We start from the raw sequence: 9,944 nt of genomic DNA, 5'->3' as shown, positions 1-9,944 counted from the left end.
TTTTCAGTTTGAAAAATAGGAAAATATAAGACTGATTAGTAAAGAATATTTAAATTTCAATGCTGCTTAAAAATATACCAGACCTCCAGTTTTTATTGTGTAAGGTTAAAAGACAAAAGAAATTAGCTTTTTAAATTAAAATTTTGTACAAGATGTTGAGCTAAAATATGCAAAGTTAATATTCTTGATTTACTTATAGAATGGGGCCAAGCGGACAAAATTGATGAACACTGGTAGCTTGATCTCAGTTCAAAAGCCTAAGAAAAGGTTGGCTGCAAAGGTAGTGGTAGTCCCCGAATGTGATTTATATACGAGCCACATTACCATAAAAAATCCTCCTCATAGTTATCTCTATCCATAGGCAGATAGCACTCCTGCGCTATTCTCAAGTCGCTTAGAAAGCGTTTTTCAGAAAGTTTCTGACATTTTTATTTGGATTCCTGGTTTGGAGATATCCATAAATTGTAACACGTTAAACAAAATATTCGTATTGCAACATTTTGTACTATTGCTTCATTATGTATGACTACTGATTTTCAACTTATTCCTGAAATGAAGCTAAGAAAAATTAAAAATACTTTTTGTCTACTTTTCTTGGCAAATTATGGGATATTAATGGCATTTTCTTGTAAATATTTCCATAACTACTGCACTAAATTGAACTGTGATTTTTGCTGGAGGATTATTACATAACTAAACTTCACTGCGTATAATATGAGCAATATTACTGCGATAGATAAAAATAAATCTTTTGTATTATTTGTTGATATTCTAACAATTTAAAGAGAAAATATACCTACATTATGCACACACTTATGTTTAAACCTACTTTTATGTATCTATGTTTATCTACTTATGTCTGAATTAACCTACGTGAAATAAATTCTCTATATAAGACATGTTGTTTAAGCCACTTTTAATTTGTTGGCAAATTCAGAAAATGCTTCGCAATTACAATCTCAAGTCTTAAAAACTGTTTTTTTACTTCTTGAAATTTACATTAAAATGGAAAAATAATTCTAATATGTACATAAAAATAATTCTTTATTTACAACATATTTCATATTTGTCAGTTTTAAACAATCATATAAATTATGTGTAAATGTCTATATTTCCTTAACTTCACAATATTCATTAAAAACTATTCCAACTATCATATGCTCATCGTAACTGTAGAATAATTCTCCTTGGAACCGAATGTATTCTTTATCATTGACGATAAAACCTACATTACATCTACAGAGTGGTTTTTCTTGGAATGTAGCATGTTATTCATCATTGATAAGAAAAGCTATGTATGCAATCACAGAGTTGGTTGTTCTTGGAACTGGAAAGTATTCTTCAACCTTGTTGAACAGCAGCCTTTCACCTTCTTGGAATCGAATGTACTCTTGAGCTTTGGAGAAAATAATAGCATTGCAAATATAGAGAAGTTCTTGAATTTGAATGTGTTCTTCATCGTTGACACAAAACAACTACATTCTAAATATTGATTTTTCTTGGAATCGAATGTGTTCTTCAAGGTTGTCGAGAAATTCTGCATTGTAGCTGTAAGTTAATTTATCTTGAAATCGAATATGTTCTTCAGCCTTGGACAAAATATTAATACTGCTGCCATATAGAAATTCTTCTTGGAATCGAATGTATTCTTTATCGTTGATAAGAAGATAGCATAGCAATCATCATTGACGATAATATCTGCACTGCAGCTTGTAAATTACTTCATCATGGAACCGAATGTGTTCTTCAATTCTGGACAAAAATATTAGCATCCCAGGCACAGAGAAATTCTTGTTGGAACCGAATCTGTTCTTTATCATTGACAATAATATCTACACTGCAGCTGTAAATTAATTCATCTTGGAATCGAATGTGTTCTTCAATCTTGGACAAAATATTAGTATCTCAGGCACAGAGAAATTCTTCTTGGAATCGAACGTATTCTTCCTCGCTGACGAAACCGCCTGCATTGAAATCGTTATGTTAACTCATCTTGAACCGAATGTATTTTAATAATTAGATTCTTGGAATCGAATGTGTTCTTTATCGTTGGCATCCAAATCTGCACTGCACGTAAATTAATTCATCCTGGAACGGAATGTGTTCTTCAGCCTTGAAAAATATCAGAATTGCAGCCACAGAAAAATTCTTCTTGGAATCGAATGTATTCGTTATCGTCGATAAAAAGACTACATAGCAAGCATAGAATTCTTCTTCCTTGGAATTGAACATGATCTTTATCATCGAAGAAAATACTTTTATTCCAGTTATTGATTAATTCATTTTTTAAATCGTATATTTTCTTTATTGTTGACAAGGAAAACGGCATTGCGAATATAGATAACTTCTTGGAATCGAATGTATTCTTTATTATTAGGAAAATGCTCAAATTGCTATTATGGAGGAACTGTCTTTCAGAATCGAATAGATCTTTTATCGTTAAAGCGTGTGAATTTAATTTTCTATATATATCCAAATCTGACTTGGTTTGGATGCCAGTGATTTTATTTTCAATTTCATTATGCTTCGAATTATTGATTCCGTGAAATTCTGATTTTCCGTGCATGATCCTTAAACTTTCATGGAAGAAAATAACATGCAGGAATCTGAAAAATATTTAAGAATAATGATTAAATAAATAAATTTCTCTGTATTTTTCTGTTGCACTTTTAAGAAATTAAATGTATGTTATTCAGGCTTTCGAATATCTCCTGAAACATCGATAAATATTTTGGCACAAAGCACTATATACACAGAAGTCTTTCTTTACAATGCTCGTTTTTATTGTTCATGTACATATATAATAAAGTATCACAAAATTTTATTTTAAAAGAAAATTATCCCAACATAATTTACGTGCACTATGCTGCTGAAAATTAATCAATTATAGACAAGAAATAAGAAACTAAAACCAAATCCACAAAGACGCGAAAGAAATTAAATTATAAAATTCAAAACTCCCCATAAATATGTAAAAAATCAAACAATAGTCATCAAGCCATTACAGAGAAGGGAAATACAAAAATAACAAATTATATATAGAAACAGCAATGCAACCAAAATTTGGTTCAGCATTATCAAGAGGAGGTAAATCAGATTCAATTGTATCCCTTCCTCCCCCTCGAAAAACCACTGCGTTTTTGTTAATCCAAAAGGACCCGCTGAACCATTGTAAATAATTCAATTATAACATTTCACCCGAAAATTTTAAACTCCTCCTCTACTCAAAGGAATTTCGAAAATGAACTGAAATTATACAAAAACAAATCCATATGTTATAAATTCAATGTCCAATAAAGTAAAAGAATAATAATTAAGCCCTTTTTTACAGAAATAAACGCAAATAATATGAATAATATAAAACATACCTAAAAATTAACAGAGAATTGGTTTCAGAACTTACTGTTAGGCAAATGAAGAAACCAAAAGACCGAAGTTGAAAAGTAGACACCAAAGTTTGCCAGTTTAACTTCTTTGGCGAAATTATTAGCGATGGAAAGTTTGAAATCATACGAATGGGACATTAAAAGCAAGTAATTTTTTTATATAGTAAAACAAACAGTAAAAAAAAAGGTTATTAAAAATTAAGTCTTCACGTCATGAGCTTTTATCATGACGACTTAGAATAGAGTTGGCCCTCTGTTCATAAAAACATGGTTTAGAATTTCATCTCTTTTGTGTCTTTGCGGATGTGGTTTAATTTCTTATTTTTTGTCTGTATGTATATATATATATATATATATATATATGATTAATTATATATATATAATTAATTATATATATATAGTATATATATATATAATATATATATATATATATAATCATATATATAATTATATATATATACGATTAATTATATATATATAGTATTAATTACATATTATATTATATTATATTATATATTAATATATATATATATATATATATATATATATATGATTAATTATATATATATAATTATTTATATATATATTGAATTAATTACATATTATATTATATTATATTATATATTAATATTATTTGATTAAAAAGAATTTGTCCTCCTATCATAGACATACGAGTATATGTCTATGTCTCTCTCTCTTTATGAATATGAAATAATGAAATATGTCTTAATGACTAAAGAAATATTGATTATATTATCTTCTAATATAAATTTAGTAGAAGTATCAAAAAAGATTGAATCCATACATGTATGAGAACAAATTTGTTTTAATCAAAGATTTGTGGTAGCTAGTTAATATAAAGGAAACGTACATCCTAGTGCACACACTAGAAAAATAATCTTGGAAATAAATATCAAAATAAGAGACGATTAACGAATAGTTATATAAACCGAAAAATAAGCTAATAACACTAAGGTCTTTTTCAAGGAAGGGATTAAGGCTGCTCAGTCGGAATGACATTTCTGAATTTTAACTGAATAAATTCCTATAACACATGAACATTAAATGGAAATTCTAAATAAAGCGATTTTGATTTGATATTGGAACGACGGGATTTAAAATGGAGCATTAATAGGGCAAGTTTTGTTTCGATGCGGCCTGTAAGAATAACATGTTATTTTTTTTATGCCACAAATAATTATTGTTTAGAAATAACGTTTCGAATAAAGCCTAAAACAAGAGAAATTTTGCCTAAGAAATTACGTCTTATACATTGTGCACTCATATCCAAAGCTAAACTGAAATTTCATTTCTGGAAATATTCCAAATTTTAAAATTCTTTTCGTGATAAATAATAAAGAGTAACTAACTAAAGAGAGAAAGCCTAATCTCGTATTCTTAACGTAAGAGAAGTATATATTGCAGCTAATCTTAAGAGAAGTATATATTGCAGCTAATCTTATACTGGCATTATTAATTATTTATGTTTAAATTTTCTAAATTGCATACAATTCAAGCTTCACACTCAAACATGTTGCTGGTAATCGTTGACTACATATCATTGATATCATCACCAATGAGACAGCGCCATAATAGTTAATTTCTATACTGATGTTTATGTTCTGCAAAATTTTTGTCAATTTTTTTTTCATTTTCAGTAGTATTATTATGTAATAAAATTGATTATTACATATAATCTTACATATCACTTCAACCATTCATGATGCGAATGAAAACCTCAATTAATGTTACGAATCAAAACCATAGGGGACCAACAGGAATAAAGTCTATAACAGCCTTGTATGCTTGCTATCATAAACTGAGCTCAACATTAGAAGACTGTTTAGTAAATAATCACTAAATCTTTAAAGTACTACAAAATCAAGAGAATGGTGTAAAGGGCCCTTTATTAGCTCAAACAAAGTTCATAGACGGCACCAATTCTTGCTTACAAAAGCCAACACTTTTAGGTTTAACTCAAGAGGTAGTGAATAACTTAAAAGTAATGAAGTTACGTATAGCTGAACGGCTTCACAGATTAACTATCGCGCAAGCTAGCTCTTACTTGAAAGTCAGCGTAAACAAGCCAAATAACACGAATAGCTCAAAGCCACAGAATTCTAATTACTAGGTAATGAATGTTAGCAACGTGGCCTTCAAGGAGGAAGAACACGCTCTGGTTTCATCCACCAAAACCTTCCCATAAATACTAACTTCTTTCTCTCTCATTTTATTATCCGAGCGCTAGTAAATTTGCTTTCTGGGCAGAAAATGTGAGTTGAAAGGAAGAGCGATAGGGGAGCTGCTTAAACATAGAATAACTGTTAAGTAAATTAAATAAATCCACAAAAGTCAAGGAAACAATTTATAATTCTTAACCTAACTTTCAATGTATCAAAAGCATACTCAAAGTATGAAAGCAATATCCCTAATCATCAGCAATTAAATAACATTAAAAATTGCGTCATATTTTGAGCCATATAATATGTATCTTAAGTTAACGAAAATAGCTAATTTAAGAAGTGTTCCTCAAACCTTATGTGTATAAAACTGTACCGCACATATAATCAGACTCAAGTATATCTTTTTTGAATAAGAGAAAGTATAGCTGTAGAAAAACTGAGCAGATCATCTTAGCACAGTTTTTATTTATCAACTCAAAAACTAGGGATCAGTATGACCAGTTACTAAAATAAATCTAGATAGCGTCATAAATATTGCTAGATTAAAAGGTAGAATATTTTTGACTGAAAATGCTTCATTCAGAATGATTGGCGATAACTGAAAAGATTGTTAACTACTATTAATACTTTGAATAAAAGTTATAAATAATAATAAAAACAATTGCACTCACAAAACAAAATTATACATAAAAAAATTAACTATGTGACTGTTATCAAATTCTCTAACTTATCACAGAATATTCAAGCCTAAGTTTTCTTGGGCATATTAAGCAAAAGGCTGACTCTTTGAAAATAAAATAAGTTTCTCAGTTTGTTGATACCATGTAGAATCTGCCGCTTTTTAGAAAAATATGCGATTCAACAAAGTGATAACTTCATACGCTTCCCAGCCTCAAAATTTACCGTCGCGTCTTATCAGTGATCTTCAGACATTGAAATGTTTTTGTTTGTTTTCGTGAAATTATTTATAGAAAAAGAGAAATATTACAGCACTTCACAATAAAATTGTAAATCTAGATATGCAGAATACGTGTAATTATGTTAAATTGTTTCCTTATCATGAATTTCTGAAGCTCTAACTAATAAATTTAAATTTTATTTTGATACTTTTCAATAAATAACACACTGAAAATTTTCATATTGTTTGAACTTCTGAAATGCATTTATATGTTACTTCTTTTAAAACACCTTTCGCAATGTGTATTCCCTTCAAAGTTCTTTCGGCAGAGAACTCACCTTCATGCTTTTTCCCGCTTATCTATTAAAATTACAGTTATCAGTTTTAACCTTTTTGCTAGCCGTGTTAACATTTTCTTCGTAAAATCCAGTATTACTACTTTAAATATTGTGCTTTGATATTTTATGTTAACTTTAATCCCAAAAGCTGCTGTGAATGATTTGAAAAAGCACGCGCTATGAATCTATATCAAGTTACAACAAACAAGTTTATTTTAAACCTTCTTCTGTGCATATTTGTTTTACTGTTTTACGAAAAGTCGCTTAAGTTAGTTTTGTAAATGGCTGATTTCCATATAGATTCGATAAAATTTCGCTAAGAATTTAATCTATGAAGGAAAAGAAGTAGGCTGAAGTACCAAATTCTAAAGATGATATTTTTATTATTTATATATATATTCAAGGATTGATTATTACGAAACGCAATAATCTCCAAATTTCCGTGATATACATAAATTAAAATTATTTCACCTAAAAATCAGTTCTCCTTTTGCAATTAAACGATAATTTTGATTTTTTACATTTGTATCTACTGTATTTTTTTTTAAATTTGTTTCATTTGTATTATTTTATAATGTATCACACATATGCTCAGGTACACTTGAATAACATTTTAATGGTTACCATTCAGCCTAATTTAGTATTTATTTTTCACACTTTTAAATTAGTTGAATTGCATATATTTTATTTAAATTACAATAATATTGAAATAATCTTCATAGGAGATAACAATTAAATTCTAATATTAAATATATATATATTCTCAAGACAATCTTTGGTTATATATTTATAATATATTCTTTTCAATTTTTGCATCAAGTTGCGGAATCAAGCTCGCAACATTAATCAAGCCCTTTCTTTCACAAATTTCCAGTTCTGAGAGTGGTATATATTTTCTCAATAGTGAAAGAACTTTAATTCATTTTTTAAATTATAACAATGTTATTTCTCATTCTAATAGATTCAGGAATGTAGAAACATTATAGTACTTTTAATATTATTTATGCTTAAAACTGTAGCTGTGTAACTTTGCTTAAAAGTGTAAAAAATTAGTTATTTATAAACAATAAGTTTTACAAACCGCCTTTGACGAGAAAAATTCAACCTCTAAGTGAATGCTGTGTGTTCTTTTGGCATAATAATGCGATAAATAAAATAATATGAAATGAAAAATAATAAAAATGAAACTATTTAAAATAGGAATGTATCAAAATAGCTATAAAAAGTTATATACGTACTTCATTCAAAATATTTATATACTTACTTCATTAAATTTGGCCACATCCGCAATGTTAGCTTTTGAAGCCCGTCTGATATCTTAGAACTGAGAATGAAATTTACAAAATTAGAACGCTGAAGGAAGATTTTCAGTAGGCCATATCTCGGTACTCTCATCTCTAGCATACTCATTTTCAGTACTTTCATCTCTAACATACTTACTTTAACAGTTGGTTCGAAAACAATCAAGAACTGCGATAAATTCATTGCTAAGTACTACAGCATAGCATCAAGTCTCGAAACAGTCAGAATAAAGTGTTTCAGTTTAGAGCTACCCAGAGTTTTTATCCACAAACTATAATCAATACTATTTGTTTCGGAAATTGCAATTGTGCTTTCTTATCACATTTAACTTCTCACCAAGAAAGTGATAACATAATGTCATAACAACGCAGATAATGATAATAAACTGTAACGTCACGTTGCTTATCAAATTGCAAACCAAACTGTAAATGTAAAACTAACGAAATATTCCCAAAATGCTACGTCATTTGAATTGCATAATCTCATCTTTTTCATTCATCTGTCTCCGTTTTTTACAAACATATTTTTAATTTGAAATAATTTTCTTCAAAAGAATAAGGGATTTTACTAACATCAAAATTAAAATTTTGATATTATTTATATTTTAGACTTCGTTCAAAAGTAAAATCTGAACACCACAGAAAAATTTAAAACTTCTCAGAAATGCTTCCCTTAAAGAAAAGATTTTAAAGGAAGTTGGGATTCGGTCAGAAGACTCAATGGCATTCTGTAGTGGTAAAAAAAATCTGCTAATGAAAACTTGAAAATAAATGAGAGGAAGAATGTCAACGCAAGAAACGTCAAATCAGTTTTCGGTTAAAGAAAAAGAATTTTGTATTTTCGCTTAATCAGCAATTACATGACATGAAATAAAATTTTTATTACCGTTGAACCACAACAGGGCAGAAAACATATTTACTTTGTTTAGTTTCATTAGTAACTCTGGTAAATCAAGCTTCTAGGGCATTGGTTCCGAACACTTTTTCTTTTTCTTGTCCTTTAAACTAACCAGTTTTGTTCAAAGTTACTTTTCTTTTCTGTCTTTTCTCACTTCCATTTCTTGCCACGATGATATTCCAGTTTCTCGTATAAGTAGGATTAAAAGGTACAATTTAAGCTGGTTTCTGGGTTACTTCAGACAGAAAAAAAGCATACGAGAAGTTTTGGCCAAAGACCAAACGGACAGTTTTCCAGGCCATATGCGGAAAAAGCGATAACATCTTGTAACGGGAATAAATTTCAGGATAGAAAAAAAGGCGATCGCCAAAATAGGCCGCAAGATTTAAAAAAGGGGACAGATAAAAAGTATTTAAACTAGGACGGGTGGCTGCTGAAAAGGGGGTACAGTCACACCATTCGAAGAAAAATCCTTCAAAAGTTCAATTGAATACGGTGATTATAAAAAATTTGTCCTTACCTGTAATTCACATTCGAATAAATAAGGTCCTGTTCGGGCGCCACATGTAGTGTTTATGTGAGTATCGTTTGTTTCATTTTATTGTTGCAAACAGAGTAAATTTCTTTTGTTTTTCTTCCTTTAGTTTTGAACTTTATGTGTGGCAACAAGATAATTGATTGATAGAATTGTGTTTGTGACAGCCATGTAGAATGGCTCGCTTCATTACCGACTTTTGGTGGTAATATTACAGAATGATAGCTTTTAAAGATCTTTTCAGTGCTTGTGTAAGAAATAATACAAATTTATCTAATGCTAAAAAATTGCAGCATTTGAAGGCTTCGTTGAAAGGTGAAGCATATCGCATTATTCAAACCATTCAAACTTCGGATTGAAATTTTGAAATAGCATGGAATCTGTTAGACGAAAGATATTCAAATA

General features: G+C 29.1%; 1 long non-coding RNA gene across 1 annotated transcript; it reads right to left on the bottom strand.

The window, feature by feature from the left end:
• Positions 1-1,027: 1,027 nt before the first annotated feature.
• Positions 1,028-8,453, bottom strand: LOC118186970 (uncharacterized). Its single transcript, XR_015043041.1, has 2 exons — positions 8,070-8,453; positions 1,028-2,606 (listed from the first exon to the last, which is right to left on the bottom strand). It is a non-coding gene; the product is annotated as an uncharacterized LOC118186970 (long non-coding RNA).
• Between the last annotated feature and the right edge of the window lie 1,491 nt (positions 8,454-9,944).

This window comes from Stegodyphus dumicola, chromosome 9, assembly GCF_044657685.1.
Source record: "Stegodyphus dumicola isolate Sdum_Otavi_A_Nest chromosome 9, ASM4465768v1".
Taxonomy (NCBI): domain Eukaryota; kingdom Metazoa; phylum Arthropoda; class Arachnida; order Araneae; family Eresidae; genus Stegodyphus; species Stegodyphus dumicola.
This window is presented reverse-complemented; position numbering and strand designations above follow the sequence as displayed.